This window comes from Aythya ferina, assembly GCF_964211825.1.
Source record: "Aythya ferina genome assembly, chromosome: 1".
NCBI lineage: Eukaryota > Metazoa > Chordata > Aves > Anseriformes > Anatidae > Aythya > Aythya ferina.
In genome coordinates, this window is record NC_140296.1 from 128,352,405 (window position 1) to 128,370,097 (window position 17,693).

Below are 17,693 nucleotides of genomic sequence, written 5' to 3' on the forward strand. Positions count from 1 at the left end.
AGTATGACTTTCCCTTGGTGAAGCCACGTTGACTTCCCCTAATGACCCTTTTATCCTTGATATGACTAGAGACAATGACAAGGATAAGTTGTTCCATCCCCTTTCCAGGGGTGGAGGTGAGGTTGATCAGTCTATAGTTACCCAAGTCCTCCTTCTTGCCCTTTGTGAAGACTGGAGTGACATTTTCTTTCCTTCAGTCCTCAGGCACCTCTGCCGATGCCCATGACTTACCAAAGATGATGGAGAGTGGTCTAGCAATGACTTCCGCCAGCTACCTCAGCACTCATGGATGCATCCCATTAGGACCCATGGACTTATGGATGTCCAGCTTGCTTAACTGGTCCTTAACCCATCCTTCATCAACCAAGGCAAACTCCTCCTTTATTCTGACTTCATCTAGGGCCTCAGGGGTATGGGGCTCCTCAGGAGAGCCTCTGGGATTATAGACAGACGAAGAAAGCATTCAGTAAAGAGCAACTCCACCATCTCACCTTGCTGGCTTGTCTTTTCTGAGCAAGACATACCCAACCATGATGACATTCCAGTCATGTGAGCTCTCCCACCATGTCTCTGTAATTTCTACTAGGTCATAGTCTCCTGACTGAACACGGGTTTCTAACTCCTCCTGCTTATTCTGCTTGCTGTGTGCATTGGTGTACAGGCAATTCAGGGAGCGAACTGAGCATGCCAGTTTCACCCTAGGAGGGTGGGAGGTTTCCCAGTCTTCAACACTGCTAGGGCACTGCCCCACCAGTACAAGTCCAGCTATAACCCCCTCTCCCTTTGGATCTAGTGTAAAGCTTTCCAAATGAGCTCCCTAACACTGGAGCATCTCACAACCATAATGAATGTGACAAAAGTGGCTTATAATTAGCTGTGTGCTGCTCTCTGAATATTCATGGCCACAACCCAGCAAAAGAATATGCTTTTTTTTTTTTTTTTAAATAACTTTCTTAAAGTCTAGTAGTGAATAATTCTTTTCTTTTCTTTTCTTTTCTTTTCTTTTCTTTTCTTTTCTTTTCTTTTCTTTTCTTTTCTTTTCTTTTCTGTTAAAAACAAAAGATATGCAAGCATAAATGAGCAGAAAATTTGGCAGATCGGTATGAATGGGAAAAATTATCTTGAGTAATATATATGAGTTGATGTGCATGTAATTGAAGTTTAGAGTTGTATCTTAACAGATTTCAGTGAGTCCATCAGGCTTGCAAAAAAAAAAAAAAATCATAAGTCATCAAAATAAATTGAGGGCACTATTCTGATGCCACATGTGTGGAATTTTCACAGACATGAGTGAGAAGTGAGAGCTTTCTAGACATAGAAAATGGATTCTGTAGTGTTGTTGACATGATGGGCAATACACAAGAATCAACAAGGGGAAAGATAAGAGCTTTTTTCTCCCTCTGGCTCTCCTCTTGGGTCAGCTGTATTGTGGCTTGGAAAAAAAAAATCCACCATAGAGAAGTTTTAACTTCAACAGAACCCCTCCTTTCCCCTTAGCATGTTACAACACCATTACAATATTTACACAGGTGGCAAAATCTTTGGAGTTAGTTCTGTTGCTACTGAAATCGAAGACAAACATCCTACTAAATTTGGGTATCAAAATAAAGGTCTTCACTATTGCAAAGAGCTTTGTTGTGCTTTAAGCCTCCTAAATACTCCAGAAACATTTTGGTTGCTAAAATAAAAAGCATCATGACATTTATTTACAATCTACAGTCTTAAGCAAGATCTGGATTGACTCTTTGACTTAGTGAAGACAGAATATCACCAACAGAAAATATTTTAGGCACACTTTTAACTTAAATTGCTAATACTTTTGTTTTACATTTTAATGCTGCACTAATGCTGAATTAAAATGGACTGCTGATGGTAACGTACAATATTTAAATGAATATCACAAATCTCATGAAAATGAATATTAAAAGATATAATAGCAATGAGACTTACAAAACAAGTATTGTTTTTTAGGGAATCAAGACTTTGGTGTTCATTAACTCATGCCTGACTAATGCTAAATTATAGTCAAATATCTGGAAAATACTTGTGAGAGCCCCACTAATGCCCACAAAATGTACCCTAATTAATGCTTTTATAATAAATGCTGAAAGGATTCATTATGGCTGAGGACTTCTAATGGTTAGTCACCCATAAACTTCATCTCAACAAATTCAACCATTATCACAACCACAGAGATGACTATTACTTCCACAAAGATGCAGTTTAAAAGCTCACTTCAACAATGTCCAAACTCTAAGTTAAAGTCTACCAATGATTGCCTTTTCTGTTTCACATGTTTCTACTGGAGCTTTCTACCGTAGTGTAGAATCAACATCTAGTTTTTTTCAAGCAAAAAAATCTTAGTCGGGCAGTATGAATTATGCTATACGTTTAAGGGTCAATGCATCTCTAAGTCCATATAGTCTCAACAATATATACATGCTTATGTGCTCAGGGCAACTGGGAAAGCTTAGAGATTAATATGATTTCTATGTGTCTAGTCTCATGGTATACCATTTTTTTTACTTCATTTGCCAGAGAAGAAAATATTTTGATTCAGATTCTGCTATCAGATACCAGTTATAAGTTTTGTTGTTGTTGTTGTTGTTTTGTTGTTTGTTTGTGTTTTTTGTTTTTTTGTTTGTTTTTAAGTTTGTTCCCTCCTTTTTATCGTTAAGGGTCTTCCAGATATATTTCTCTATAGGAAACTGGACCAACACCTTCAATATTGTGAATCTGGCTCAGATTCTCTGAATGCAAAATACATATTCTAGCAAAATAATTGTTTTTGAAAATATTTCCCGGTATAATTAAAGGCCAAAATAAGTTGAATTTGCTTTAATATCTAAAACATGAGGACCATTTACAACTTTTCATGGTATATGATTAAAGACTTACTCCAGCAGGGACTAATTTACAAGGTATGGGACCAATATATTTTTAAGTTACACAGCTTCAAGATTGTGAAAATCATGAATAGTACTTCAAATTCGTGTTACCTTTATTTTAATTGCAGATGCTCTCTGAATTTTACAATATACACTCCTGACTTACAGAGCATAAAGTGGAAGGAAAATTAGGTCAGCAGGAAGGTTTATGCTGGTTTGATCACTAACCATCTTACCCAGAGCATGATGATGCTTCTGTGACTACTGAAATAAAGTCATTCCCTCATAAACCACCAATGAAGACAAGTACTTACATTGGGAATGAACATGCCTGCATGTGATAGCTTTCAATGATCTGATGGCTTAAACTACTTCATGATTGATAAACCTTCCATAAGAATTCTGAAATACATTTGGTCGCAATGCACAAGGATTTGTAAATGAGACTAAGGAATTGTTCCTACAAGCTGTCCATGTTCAAACCCTTCTAAGAATCTCGGCTTTCAGATAAAATGTGTGTCCAGCCCCATGTTAATATTTTTAGATCATATGCTTTGCCGAACTCATGCTTGGGTTAAATCAAGAGAACTCCAGGCTACCTGTATTCTTCAGAAAAGAACTGCATCCATACATATTTACACTTTTTCCCAAATCAAGCTTTTAATCATAGTAGAATATTTTTTTCTTTTTACATTGCTGAAACTCTTCATCTTTGTTTAGCCTTCATATTTATTGATATAAAATTATCCACCAATGCAACAAGTGCTATCTGCAAGTTAGGATAGAGTTATACCAAAATTATTTTCTTTGTAGCCAGTAAACAGAAATGAACAATAGAAGGTTCATTTATTGTTTGCATTCTTTCTACTCTACATATCTGTTAATATGTTATGGCCCTCTATACATTTTTAACATCGCTTATAAATCATTTTAATATCATATAGAAAAGATCAATTCATTGATTTCTTCAGCTTTTTCAGAACTAAATAAAAACATTGTGATTTGCTAAAAACAAAATAAAACAAAAATTAAAAAACTGTGGGTCAGATTCATGCCTAGTTATGTTATTTGACAGATATCTGTTTCTACTTGGAAAACAGGTGATGTAAAATGGCATCTTCTTACACAGATCACACCCTCATTATGAATAAGTAGAATCTAAACTACTGACTTCTGTGATGAAGTTACTTGTTTGCTGCTTTTTATTCCTATTAGACCTGCAGAGAAAATACAAATCAGAGATGCTAGTGGAAGAAAGTGCTCCTGCCTATGGTTAAATTCAATATATTAAGTCAACAATGCAAGCTTTAATTAAATATGTGTTGAAGTGTTGATGCTTAAAAAGATGATTACCTGCATGGAACTGGGATAGTGAGTTAACTTCTTTTCCACCCAATAATTCAAGCAGGTCAGGAAGTAGATTATTGTTTTCCTGCAGGAAAAATAAAAAGAAAAAACAAAACTTCATACAAGACCACTTTTTTTTTTTTTTTATAATTATTTTCTTGTTTTTGAACTGCTTATGATATCATATTAAATTGGCGGATATGAAAATTATCATCCTTGCAAATAGACGTCACTGGAAAGCTTTCCAGAGAAGGAAAAGGATAATGTCCTTACACAAAAAATTAATCTGAAAATATGAGAAAGCATTCTCATCTGCATCTTTATCAAATTGTCAATATTCAGGACCTAAAGTTATGAATAAAAAGCATAACAAGTCATGTAAATAGGTACTTATATCTTTGTTACTATTATACAATCAAATCATTATATTCCTCGGTGGTAGGGCTGGGAAACTGAAGCTCCAAAGGGTTGTTTGTCCTCTTTTAACATTCAACTCAATTCCAGCACCTCTCAGATGGAGGAAAAGAAGTGGGATCTGGGGCAGGATTCACCCCAGTGAGTTTTTGGATATATGAAGTTTAGATGTCTAACTCAAGTTAATCATGTGAAGTTCTCCTCAGTCAATGTATAAGCACCTCTAGGAAGTGATTTGCCTTTCTCATCTAAGAGATTAAATTCAGTAAGACAGATAAATATAGATGAAATCAATCTTGTTCTTACTTCTACCTTCTGCCATTTTTCCTTCCCCTTGATTTATTTTTCCCTACTGGTTATATTGTGAACAACTAGATGGTAATGAATAACTAGTTTCATAGAACTTGTTAAAACAGTTGTTATTTATTTATTTAATATTTATTTATTTAACTGAGTCCACCAAGGTATTTTTTATATATATATATATATATATATATATATATATATATATGTATATGTATATGTATACGTATATGTATATGTATATGTATGTATAATAATTATTATTATTATTTTCACGTCTCCTGTTCCCAGGAGATAGAAACAGAAATTTGGAGATAAAACCTTCTGAGGTCTATGAAGGCCATTTTGTTCCCATGAGGAAAACAAACAAACAAACAAACAAAAGACAACAACAACAACAAAACCCCACCATCACCAACAACAAAAACAAGCAATATTCATTGAAGGGTTTTGTTTTGCTTTATTTTGTTCCGGTGCCTGCCCAATCTATTTGCACTTCTTGGAGAGGAATGTTTCATTTTCTGTTACAAAACTATTTATACAATTAAAAACTAATAACAAATGTCAAGGTGAAGTATCAGAATTTTTCAAAATAATTGTTTTGAGTTATGGGTTTGATATTCCATTTTCTTCATTTTCTTCATAGTCATGGTACCTAGGAAATTCTGAATTGTTTCTTTGCTTTCATTTCTTCCAAGAAAAAAAAAAAAAAAGGTATTCCAAAAAAAACAACTTTCTTCCATAACCATTCTTGCTTTCAGTTTCTTCCAGAGGACTCTGACCTGTGGGAGAACTGTTTCCAGAGTTGTCCATGAGTAATGTGTACTCTTTTCCTAGAGACAAAAATAGGATTATGTTTCTAGGCAGTGACTTCCCAATCAGATTTAATTATTTTAGAAAAGGAGAAAGAAAGATTTCTGGGCATATTGAATATGTCCCTCAATAAGTCTCTCAGCCAACACCTGTAAGAAAGCATAAGTGTCTGTATAAGGGTCCTGGATCAAGGCCTTTATCTCCATGTGGACTATGATTTCATTCATCTGTAAATAGGGCTAATATTTACATTGACCTCACAAAGGTGTTGCAAGATTCACTTTGTTAAAATTTGCAAAATGTCAGGTCCTTGGAAACATTATGGGATGGAATTATAAAGAAATGATTTTTAGTATTCATAAATTCATCTTTAAGCCTGCCAAAACAGATGCACTGCACCTTTCTTTGTGCCCTCCAGGCTGCTGAACTCTGGTGAATCATGAGCAGAAATTAGTTCCAGACCTTGCCTGCAGACACGGCAGGGATTGCATCAGACCTCATGGAAATAACAGTATGTTCTCAAGACCTGTTGGAGTCCTTTTGAATCTGTAGACTGGGCAACTTCATATCTGATTCTGCAGCTTTTCAAAATATTGTGCTAGTTGAAAATTCTTCCATTAGATTTGGCAGCTGCTTAACCCATTACAGTTCTTGTTTTGTTTTGTTTACTGAATCCTGCTGATTTCTCTATCATTTTTCCATGCTTGGAATTAGCAATTTTCAAAACTGCATTTGCTGAGTTTAAGAAGTAAAACTATATAAATACCCAAATAAAAAGAGTTAGAATCAACAACAACAACAAAAAGACAAAAAAAAAAAAATAAAAATCACCCACAATCAAACCTTGAAAGCAGAAACTAAAGCCAAAACAGATAAAAGGATAAGGTTTAAGTGTATCTGAAAGAGGACACTGCATAAAGAGAAGATCAGGGGAAGACTGTAAAATATATGATTTTTTTAAGCTTCTTAAAAAATATATATTTTTTTGTTTGGTTTTTTGAGAATGCTTCAGTTTCGTTGTGAACATCAGTGGCTCTTTGATTCAGCCTACAGATCAAGCCTACAACTGCAGTTCATAGAATCATAGAATCATAGAATATCCTGAGTTGGAAGGGACCCTTAAGGATCATCAAGTCCAACTCTTGACACCGCACAGGTCTACCCAAAAGTTCAGACCATGTGCCTAAGTGCACAGTCCAATCTCTTCTTAAATTCAGACAGGCTCGGTGCAGTGATCACTTCCCTGGGGAGCCTGTTCCAGTGTGCAACCACCCTCTCTGTGAAGAACCCCCTCCTGACGTCCAGCCTAAATTTCCCCTGCCTCAGCTTAACCCCGTTCCCGCGGGTCCTGTCACTAGTGTTAATGGAGAAAAGGTCTCCTGCCTCTCGACACCCCCTTATGAGGAAGTTGTAGACTGTGATGAGGTCTCCCCTCAGCCTCCTCTTCTCCAGGCTGAACAGGCCCAGTGACCTCAGCCGTTCCTTGTACGTCTTCCCCTCAAGGCCTTTCACTATCTTCGTAGCCCTCCTCTGGACACTTTCCAACAGTTTCATGTCCTTTTTATACTGTGGTGCCCAGAACTGCACACAGTACTCGAGGTGAGGCCGCACCAGCGCAGAGTAGAGCGGGACAATCACCTCCCTTGACCTACTAGCGATGCCGTGCTTGATGCACCCCAGGACACGATTGGCCCTCCTGGCTGCCAGGGCACACTGCTGGCTCATATTCAACTTGCTGTCTACCACGACCCCCAGATCCCTCTCTTCTAGGCTGCTCTCCAGCGTCTCATCGCCCAGTCTGTACATGCAGCCAGGGTTTCCCCGTCCCAGGTGCAGGACCCGGCACTTGCTCTTATTGAACTTCATGCGGTTGGTGATCGCCCAGCTCTCCAACCTGTCCAGATCCCTCTGTAAGGCCTTTACGCCCTCATTCGAGTCCACAACTCCTCCAAGTTTGGTGTCATCAGCAAACTTGCTCAAAATACCCTCTATTCCTACATCCAGATCGTTTATAAAAATATTGAAAAGTACCGGCCCTAAAATGGAGCCTTGAGGGACCCCACTGGTGACCGCCCGCCAGCCTGACGCAGCCCCATTTACCATAACCCTTTGGGCCCTGCCCGTTAGCCAATTGCTCACCCATCGTATGATGTTTTTATTTAGCTGTATGGTGGACATTTTGTCCAGTAGGATCCTATGGGAAACCGTGTCAAAAGCCTTGCTGAAGTCCAAAAAAATCACATCAGCTGGTTTCCCTTGGTCCACCATACGGGTGATCTTATCATAAAAGGAAATCAGGTTAGTTAGGCAGGACCTACCCTTCACAAACCCATGCTGGCTGGGACCAATGACTGCTTTGTCCCCCAGGTGCGCCTCAATAAGTTCGAGAACCATCTTCTCCATGATTTTACCAGGCACTGACGTGAGACTGACAGGCCTGTAATTGCTAGGGTCTTCTTTCTGACCCTTCTTGAAAATTGGCACAACATTTGCCAGCTTCCAGTCTACCGGGACCTCTCCAAATTCCCAGGATCGTTGAAAAATAATTGAAAGAGGTTCTGCGATGACGTCCGCCAGCTCTTTCAGCACCCGGGGATGAATCCCATCCGGACCCATGGACTTGTAGGGATCCAGGTGGAGTAGCAAATCCCGCACACGTTCAGGGTCAGTTGGGAGTTTGTCATCCCCACCGTCCCGGTCCTCCAGCTCAGGGCACCCTGGGTCCCGAAGCCCATCATGGGCATTGAAGACAGAGGCAAAGAAGGCGTTAAGCGTCTCTGCTTTGCCTATGTCATTGTCTGTGAGGAGACCTTCCCTATCAAGGTGCAGCCCTATGTATTCTTTAGTTCTCCTTTTTCCATTTACATATCTAAAAAAAACCTTTTTATTTTCTCTCACAGACACAGCCAGCTTCAACTCTAGCTGTGCTTTGGCCACACGAACTTTCTCCCTACAAACACGAACAGCATCCCTGTATTCTTTCCATGATGCCTGGCCCTCCTTCCAGTAGCGAAACACTCTCTGTTTCCACCTAATCTCCATTAGAACATTCCTGGTCAGCCACGCCGGCCTCCTGCCCCACCTGCCTGACTTGCGATATTTAGGAATTGCCTGATCTTGTGCTTCTAGGAGGCATCGCTTAAAGAGTGACCAGCACTGGTGGACATCGAGGCCTTCAAGAGCAGTTTCCCAGGGGACCTTGCTGACTAGTTCCCTGAGCAGCCTGAAGTCCGCTTTCCCCATATCTAGGGATGACGTTTTGGTGGCACTTTTCCTTCTGTCACCATAAATTTTGAACTCAACCACTTCATGGTTGCTATGACCGAGGCGGCCACCAATCACCACATCTACCACCAGACCCTCTCTGTTTTCTAGCAACAGGTCTAGGAGGGCACCTTTCCTAGTTGGCTCCGTTAGCACCTGCACCAAGAAGTTATCATCTAGGTGCTTCATGAACCTCCTGGACTTGCTCATGTCAGCCGTGTGGCACTCCCAGTTAACGTCCGGCAAGTTGAAGTCCCCCATAAGGACAAGGGGAGTTAATCTCGAGGCCTCTCTTAGTTCTGTAAAGAATAATTTATCGGCGCTATCGTCCTGGCCAGGTGGTCTGTAATAGACTCCCACAACGACATCCCCTTTATTCGTTCGTCTCTTGATCCTTACCCAGAGGCTCTCAACTTTGCCATCGCCGACCTGAAGTTCCACACAGTCCAGCCCCTGCTTCACATACATCGCCACCCCACCACCTCGCCTACCCTGCCTGTCCCTCCTGAAGAGCCTGTAACCATCTATCGCAACACCCCAGTCACAGGACTCATCCCACCAGGTTTCGCTTATGCCGATGATGTTGTAGTTGTGGGACTGGGCCAGGACTTCTAGCTCATCTATTTTATTCCTCATACTGCGTGCGTTTGTGTAAAAGCATTTCAAGTGTGTCTCCTTACACTCAGCACCTTGTGGATCTGACCGAAGGACCTCACTGGCACACAGCCCCTCTGATTCTAGCGTACCATCCCTTGGGTCTTCACCGGTGTGCCTGGTTTTAGCCCCTTCCCCCTTCGACTCTAGTTTAAAGCCCTATCTATCAGCCCTGCCAACTCCTGACCAAAGATCCTTACCCCTCTCCGAGAGAGGCGCATCCCATCCGGTGCCATCAGGCCCGGTGTAGCGTAGACCTTCCCGTGATCAAAGAAAACGAAATTCTGCCGGTCACACCAGTCTCGAAGCCACGAGTTTATGTGAACAGCACGCCTTTCAGCTTCGATCCCCCCTATCGGAAGGACAGAGGCAAACACCACCTGCGCCCCTGATCCTCTAAGTAGTCACCCCAAATCCCTAAAGTCTCTTTTGATCGCCTTCGGACTTCTCGTTGCTACTTCATCGCTACCAGCCTGAAAGACCAGTAGCGGGTAGTAGTCAGTGGGCCGTACCAGGCGCTTGACTTTCTTGGCAAAGTCTCTCACCCAAGCCCCAGGGAGGCAACAGACTTCTCTGCGGGTTGGGTCCGGTCGGCATATCGGTCCCTCTGTCCCTTTCAGGAGGGAGCCCCCCATAACAATAGCCCTTCTTTCTTTTTTGAAGGATGATGTGGCAATGCGACGTGTAGGTCGCATTGTCTTAGGCGCCCCCTCCAACTGGGACAGGTTTTTGTCTACTTTGTCATTTAGATTGTCTTGCTCTAGTCCTTCATATCGATTATTTAAGGGTAGATGAGAAGGTGAGGTGGGCAGAGAGAGGGCTCGCCTACCACCCCGAATAGGCACCTGCCTCCATTCCCCCCCTTGATCTAGGTCTCCTCCCGCTGCCTGGCAGGAGGAGGGAACCTCCGTCTTCTGCATAACAGGAGACGCCTGTGCTGTGGCAGGCTCGTGAGCCTGCCTCAGAGAGGGTAGAGCGCACCTCCACCAGTCAATTTCCCTCTCTGATTCCCTGATGCTCCTGAGCCTGTTCACCTCCTCCCGGAGCTCCGCTACCTGGCTGAGCAGTTCTTCAACCTGGGCACACCTCCCACAGGCATACCCACCACTGCTGTCGGAGACCGACAGAAGGCTGGGGCACACTCTGCAGCCCAGGACCTGGACGGCTGCGTGTTTCCCTGAGCCCTCCGTCTGAGTAGCCACACTGGCGACCGTGGCTGGAGATGCCGCACAAGATGCGGAGGCCACGGTTTTCTGCCTGGTCGATACCATGGTCAGGTTCTACGCAAGCGGGTTACAAGCACCAAAGGGAGAGGCAGCTGCAACAGAGCGACGATGGGCCCCCCGCTCGCCCTGCCCGCGCGAACTGCCGCGCAAACTGCCATGCCCTTCGACGTGCCACGCCCTTTTTGCCTGTCCTGGTCGCCGCACTCCTGGTTGCTCGCGCTCCCTAGGGGCAACTTTTAAACAGCCTGGGAGGGGGCGCTGCTGGCTCCGCCCTCGCCTCATCAGCCTCCCTCGCGAGGACAGCCGGGTCCCGGCGGCTCCCCCGAGTGGCCTCGATGCCGGACAAAAAGCCCTGCCCGCCTCAGTCCCCTGCTCCGCTGCAGAACACGTCTGCCCCGGAGCCGATCGCCTCAGCAAATGGCCTCAGTTCAACATGAAAATCTGTTCCTTCCACTATCTTTCTTTCTGACACCTTACCACTATTGCAGCCATATTTCAAATCTGCCCATGTTACCAAAACTGGGAACATTATAGAGGAAAATGCGTGCAACCATTAACATTGCTGCTTTCTAAAGGCCTGCTATGAAAAATCCTCTGCTACCAGTCACTAACAGTACTGGCCACAATGAAGAGAACAACTCTATGCAGAAATTGTGTGAACCTTATTGCTTTAAGATGTCAGTACTTCTGTATCAATAAGACCTCCTGACCAGAGACTGCCAGGATGACAGAAGGTGAAGAAACATCACTGCATTCTTTTTCATTTCTTATACTCCTTGCCTAGGAAACCACTGGCTTCTGTGAGAGCTAAGTTAATGATCTCACTCAGCCCTGTCACTTGAAGGGGATATGCTGTGGTAGCGATGAGTGAAGCTCAAACCTGTGACAGGATCATCACACCACCAGCATCGCTTTATGTTACATTGCATGTCAGTGCCCCTGTGTGATACTGTATTGTATCAGACAGACACAGCAGCTTGCTCAGCACTAACTAGGTGATTCTTGAGTGTAGAGGTTCATGTTATTGAAGGTGCCTGTGGGTCTGTGTAAGCAGTGTTATGCTGACATTATGGACAGCTAATGCAGCACACAACATCATATAGGACATAACCAATGAGACATTTCAGGTAAAAAGAGATAATGGAAACATGGTTCATGGAAGTGAATTGTCTAATTTGTGCTGCTAAAATGTTGCTGATAAAATGTGATGACAGTTTCAGTGTTAATATTGTGTGTACTATCTCTGTGATCAGCAGAATTATTATTTATTTTAGAGAATGTTGCTTATTTCTTCCATTGCTTGTCCTAGTCATTCAGGACAGAACAAAAGATAATTTGTGTACTGTAGAGCTGGGCTTAATCCTACAAAGGGCTAAGCATTCTTGAAGCAGTGGACTTAATCACATGCTTAACTTTAAGCATGTCAATAGCCCCAGTGAAATTGGCAAGACTAATTATGCCCTCAAAATTAAGCATGCACTTAAGTGCTGTTTTGGATCAGAGCCAGAATACTCAGAACCTTGCAAGGCTGATGGTCCAATGACTGAATTTTGTTTTGGAAGCATTCATATTCAAAGAAAAGAAAACAAACAACAACAACAACAAAAACATTTCTTTGAGTATTATCAAATTGGATCCAGGCCAAAACTTTGCCATTCCCACCAGCATATGCAGCTGTTCTCTGTGCAAAGGGTGTAATTCCACCCCCCTGGATAAAAGTGTACATTTCAATTCATTTCCCATAAGCAGAAGTTTGCCATTTTTTACAGTAATAGCAACTTTTCCTGGTTACTGGTGGTTTCCTAGTCTGCATTGAAAACTGCCTCAATTTCCTATGGGATGTTTACAGGCAGGAACAGGAAACAGTTTCATTTTACTACAAACCCAAAATGTATTTCCCATTTCATCAAGCCTGAGAAGTGTGCCTTTCGACCTTGCAGGCTGATCAGTGTCTAGGTGAACACCAGGGACTTGTTTTCAGGTACTGCAAAACTTATATCAAGACCTCAACAAGCTTAAAAGAGGGATTTCAAGAAGCAATCTGTATCCCCAGGGAAGGCAATACAGAGAAGTACTATGAAGGAAAGCGTCACTGGTGTATCCGTATGTACCCTGACTGCAGGAAAAGAACTTTCTGGAATGACAATGGCTCCTTGTACAAACGCAGCAAAAGGTGTTTCTCTGTCTCAGTGCCGCTCCTTTGTTGACAACTTAAGTTCTGCATTGCAACATAAATGATCCATGTCCCTTGTGTCTCAATAGACTTCCTAATACACCACTGTTGAAGTTCATATGGAGTTAACCACAGCACAGAGCAAGCATAGCTTTTGCTGCCATTGACTTCAGCCAGAGCAGAAGTCACGCGGTTTCTAGTTATATACATAATAAGACACAACACTGGGTACCTGTGCTTCGCCACTACATAGCTTGTCATCTCCTCCAGAATGAACCTGACCTTCAGTTACTGCTCTGTTGTCTGTTTTCTTTCACTCATGTACTCATTCTTCCCCACTGCAAACCAAAATTTTTCCTTAGGTTACTTAGATTCTCAGCTTTTCTTGTCCTACTAGCTTCTGCATTTGTCTGTTCCCTTGCATGCATAGAAGTGAACGAACCTCAGCAATCAATATCTCATAGATTAAATGAAACTACTACTCTTGGGAGGAAATGAAGGGTTAGGGGTTGGGAGAAAGCAGGAAAGAGAAGAAAGTCCCTTAGCTTTGTAGCTGCCAGTGCTTTCCTTAGCAATGCCCTCCCAACTTGCCAGAACTTGTCAGTCTAGCCTTCTGATTACCACTTCCACTTTGAATTTCAGCTAGAATGTACTCTGTTGATTTCCAGTTTGCTGTTTGGTGAGGTTAATGAGGAGCAGCTGAAATACCTGTCCTAATTCCTTGTCTCTCCCCTCCTTTGAAAGTAATCACACATGTACAGCTGCTCTGGCTTGGAAACCTTACAGAGAGCTTCCAAGTAATGTTTGTTAAACAGATCTTCAATTAGCTCTAAAATCCCCAGGTTTAGCTCTGGAAATGCTCAGTGTAGCAGTGTAGCAGCTGAGTTTTCAGTTCAGTCACCTATTAGCTCGACTAATTTTTAAACCTCTATCTTATTCTAAACCTCAGCACTGAAATCTCACCTGTTGTTTGTTTGTTTGTTTGTTTATTAATAATATGCATATTCAGTCCTGCTTTTTTAATGCTTACCACCTTCAGGTTTGAGTGACTTCAGAATACACCCCTATCCATCATCTATCTGAGTCATTATATTTTGCTCTTTGCATTGGTACCCAAGAAATGAGATCATTTTCCTGGAAGGACAGTAATTGCTGATTTATTTAATACAAATGAATAATCTGTAAGCACAGCAAACTGCATACTATAGTAGTACAGTGTGAGTGACTCCCTCTGCTTGCTAGATATTCTTCATTTTAAATGTCAGCATTAACTGACATTTTCCAGGAAATCCCTTTTTGCTCATTTATTCCTTGTATATGACAAGACTGAAAGGAAAATTGTTTGTATATGATTGTATTCAAGATTTTATTCTGTTGCTATGTCTAAGCATAGGTCATTTGCAATCCCATGTAAACAGGTCTAATCATTTAAATATGGAGAACAAATTCAAGCTGTCTGGGGAAAAAAAAATAAAAAAAGTCTTTGTCAGTGTATAATGGTACAAAAGGTCGAGTCTAAAAGGCAAAGAAGTAAAGTAGTACAGAAAAACTCACTGTAAGAAATCACCTTTCTACACGTTATTTACTTTCACAAATGTATGCTGACAAAAAGAAATATTTTGCCATTAAAAAAAAAAAAAAAAAAAAAAAAAAAAAGATATCCTAAAATAGTTTATACATGCCACAAACTTGTTTATCTAAGTTGCATAGAGTTTCTAGACATTCTAACACTGACAAAGCTGTTTCCTGGAAACTCTAAGGCTTTAATGGTTCCCCTGCCCTATTCAGCTGAAGAAGGGAAGATAGTAATCTCCAAATATTTTAAAGTAACAGGAATTTTAAATCCTGCCTTGTCGCAATGAACATTTTCTTCTAAGATGCAACATGCTCCCTTACTTTGCACACATCAGTGACTACATCCTCAGGCTAATCAGAATGAAACACTTGCCATCCCTGGGCAGTAGATCCACACAATGTTTGAATGCTAAAAGATATCTGAAGCAGCATTCAAAGCTTATGAAAAAAAAAAAAAAAAAAAGGAGTCATCATGAGAAATGTCTGTTTACTTCCCACTGGTGGAGATTGAGACAGTTCTGTGGAAGTAGCACTTAATAACATTTTTGCATTCACTGTGACATAAACTTAGTTTTTCTTGAGAATTTGCTTCATCTGGAAAACTATCAATGCATATCTTTTCCTGTTCAGAGAGTTATGCTGGTTGGTATGGCAGAACTGCTATATCACAGAAGTATCTTCAGAGCTGAAGGGATATTTTAACAGAATTAGAGTGAGGAAAAACAATTTAATTAATTATTAAAAGGAAACAGTAAATGGAGGCAAACTTTTTAGAACTCTAAAACAAAGTATATTCCACAAGGAAGGTTTATTTCATTGGCTAAATATAGCCTTGAATAATGTAAAACTGTTTATTACAGAAAAACAAAACAGAACGAAACATGCTTCTAATAGCATACTGTCAGCTCTGTGTCTAGAGAATAATACAATATATGGATTCAAGTACATGGATTCAAGATGAGTACCTCTGACTAATTCAAATAAAGCTCTGGTGTATTACAGAGAATTTGCAGGAGACGCTGAGTAAACTGGTATGAATTAATTGTTCAGCTATACTGAAACTATTTATCAATCTCTGTTATTTAGACACTTTGGTTATTGCAGTATTTGAGAGCTGTATATTTTTTGTAATTCTTCTCTGAACAGATCTGCACAGTATGTCCATTTTCAAGATAAGGAATTAAAACAGAGATTGTGGCTTGCCTTTACAAAGGGCTTGTATGCTACACTTGTCAGCACTGAATGATCTAACAGGAAGGTGCATTCTTGTGGATGGGATCCACAATAAATTTGTGATTGTCCCGCTCTACTCCGCGCTGGTGCAGCCTCACCTCAAGTACTGTGTGCTGTTCTGGGCACCACAGTACAAAAAGGATGTGAAACTGTTGGAGAGTGTCCAGAGAAGGGCTACAAAGATGATGAAGGGCTTAGAGGGGAAGATGTATGAGGAGCAGCTGAGATCACTAGGCCTGTTCAACCTGGATAAAAGAAGGCTGAGGGGAGACCTCATTGCAGTCTACAGCTTTCTCACGAGGGGGAGTGGAGGGGCAGGTGCTGATCTATTCTCTTTAGTGTCCAGTGATAGGACCTGCAAGAATGGAGTCAAGCAGAGCTACAGGCTGGGAGAGGAATGGTTGGAGAGCTGCCAGGCAGAGAAGGACCTGGGAGTGATGGTGGATAGTCGGCTGAATATGAGCCAGCAGTGTGCTCAGGTGGCCAAGAAGGCCAACGGCATCCTGGCTTGTATCAGGAACAGTGTGACCAGCAGGGCTAGGGAGGTGATCGTCCCCCTGTACTCAGCTCTGGTGAGGCCGCACCTCGAGTACTGTGTTCAGTTTTGGGCCCCTCGCTACAAGAAGGACATCGAGGTGCTTGAGCGGGTGCAGAGAAGGGCGACGAAGCTGGTGAGGGGCCTGGAGAACAAGTCCTACGAGGAGCGGCTGAGGGAGCTGGGCTTGTTCAGCCTGGAGAAGAGGAGGCTCAGGGGTGACCTTATCGCTCTCTATGGGTACCTCAAGGGAGGCTGTAGCGAGGTGGGGGTTGGCCTGTTCTCCCACGTGCCTGGTGACAGGACGAGGGGGAATGGGCTTAAGTTGAGCCAGGGGAGTTTTAGGTTAGATGTTAGGAAGAACTTCTTCACTGAAAGGGTTGTGAGGCACTGGAACAGGCTGCCCAGGGAAGTGGTGGAGTCACCATCCCTGGAGGTCTTTAAAAGACGTTTAGATGTAGAGCTTAGGGAAATGGTTTAGTGGGGACTGTTAGCGTTTGGTCAGAGGTTGGACTCGATGACCTTGAGGTCTCTTCCAACCTAGAAATTCTGTGATTCTGTGATTCTGTGAAGCTGCGACAGGGGAGGTTCAGGCTGGGTATCAGGAAGAGGTTCTTCATCAATAGGGTTGTTGCACACTGGAACAGGCTCCCCAGGGAGGCAGTCATGGCACCAATCCTGTCATAGTTTAAGAACTGTTTGGACTGTGGACTTAGTCATATGGTCTGAATTTTTGGGTAGACCTGTGTGGTGCCAGGATTCGGACTAGATGATCCTTGTGGGTCACTTCCAACTCAGGTTATTCTATGATTATATGGTTCTATTTTTTGTGAGAGTGCCTTAATCACCAGTCTATAAACTAATTGTTGGGAAGTGAAAGGGCTTCCAACACTCCCCTGCAGTAGCCGTGCTGCTCTAGTTCATAGCTTTAGAGGGAAGGAGATGAAGCAATGTTCAGTCTTGCCAGTAGACTACGAGTTGTTTAGGAAAGGAGAACTCATAATTCCCCTGCTAGCTCAAAGGTTTCTCATGCATTTTATCTAAAGCAAACTAAAATCAGTAAACAGACTAACAAACAAAGCAAAGAAGTTATTATCTGCACATTTGTATAGCTTGCTGGGCTCAACAAATCTTATGTTCTTTTCTATAACTGGCATAGATTTGCCAGGAGTATTTTCCATCCCTTTGAAAAACTATATACATCTGGATTATTAAAATAATCTGCCGTGAAGTAGCAGATAAGGGTCAGATGTTGTAAGGCAAAGGAT

At 41.9% G+C, this 17,693-nt stretch overlaps 1 long non-coding RNA gene across 1 annotated transcript in view; it reads right to left on the reverse strand.

Annotated features, from left to right (window-relative positions):
- LOC311431383 overlaps nucleotides 1–17,693 on the reverse strand; it is a 58,558-nt gene that overhangs the window by 16,985 nt on the left and 23,880 nt on the right. Inside the window, exon 2 of the long non-coding RNA XR_014689384.1 lies at nucleotides 4,242–4,320. This is a non-coding gene — a long non-coding RNA (uncharacterized lncRNA). The remainder of the gene's footprint in view (nucleotides 1–4,241; nucleotides 4,321–17,693) is intronic.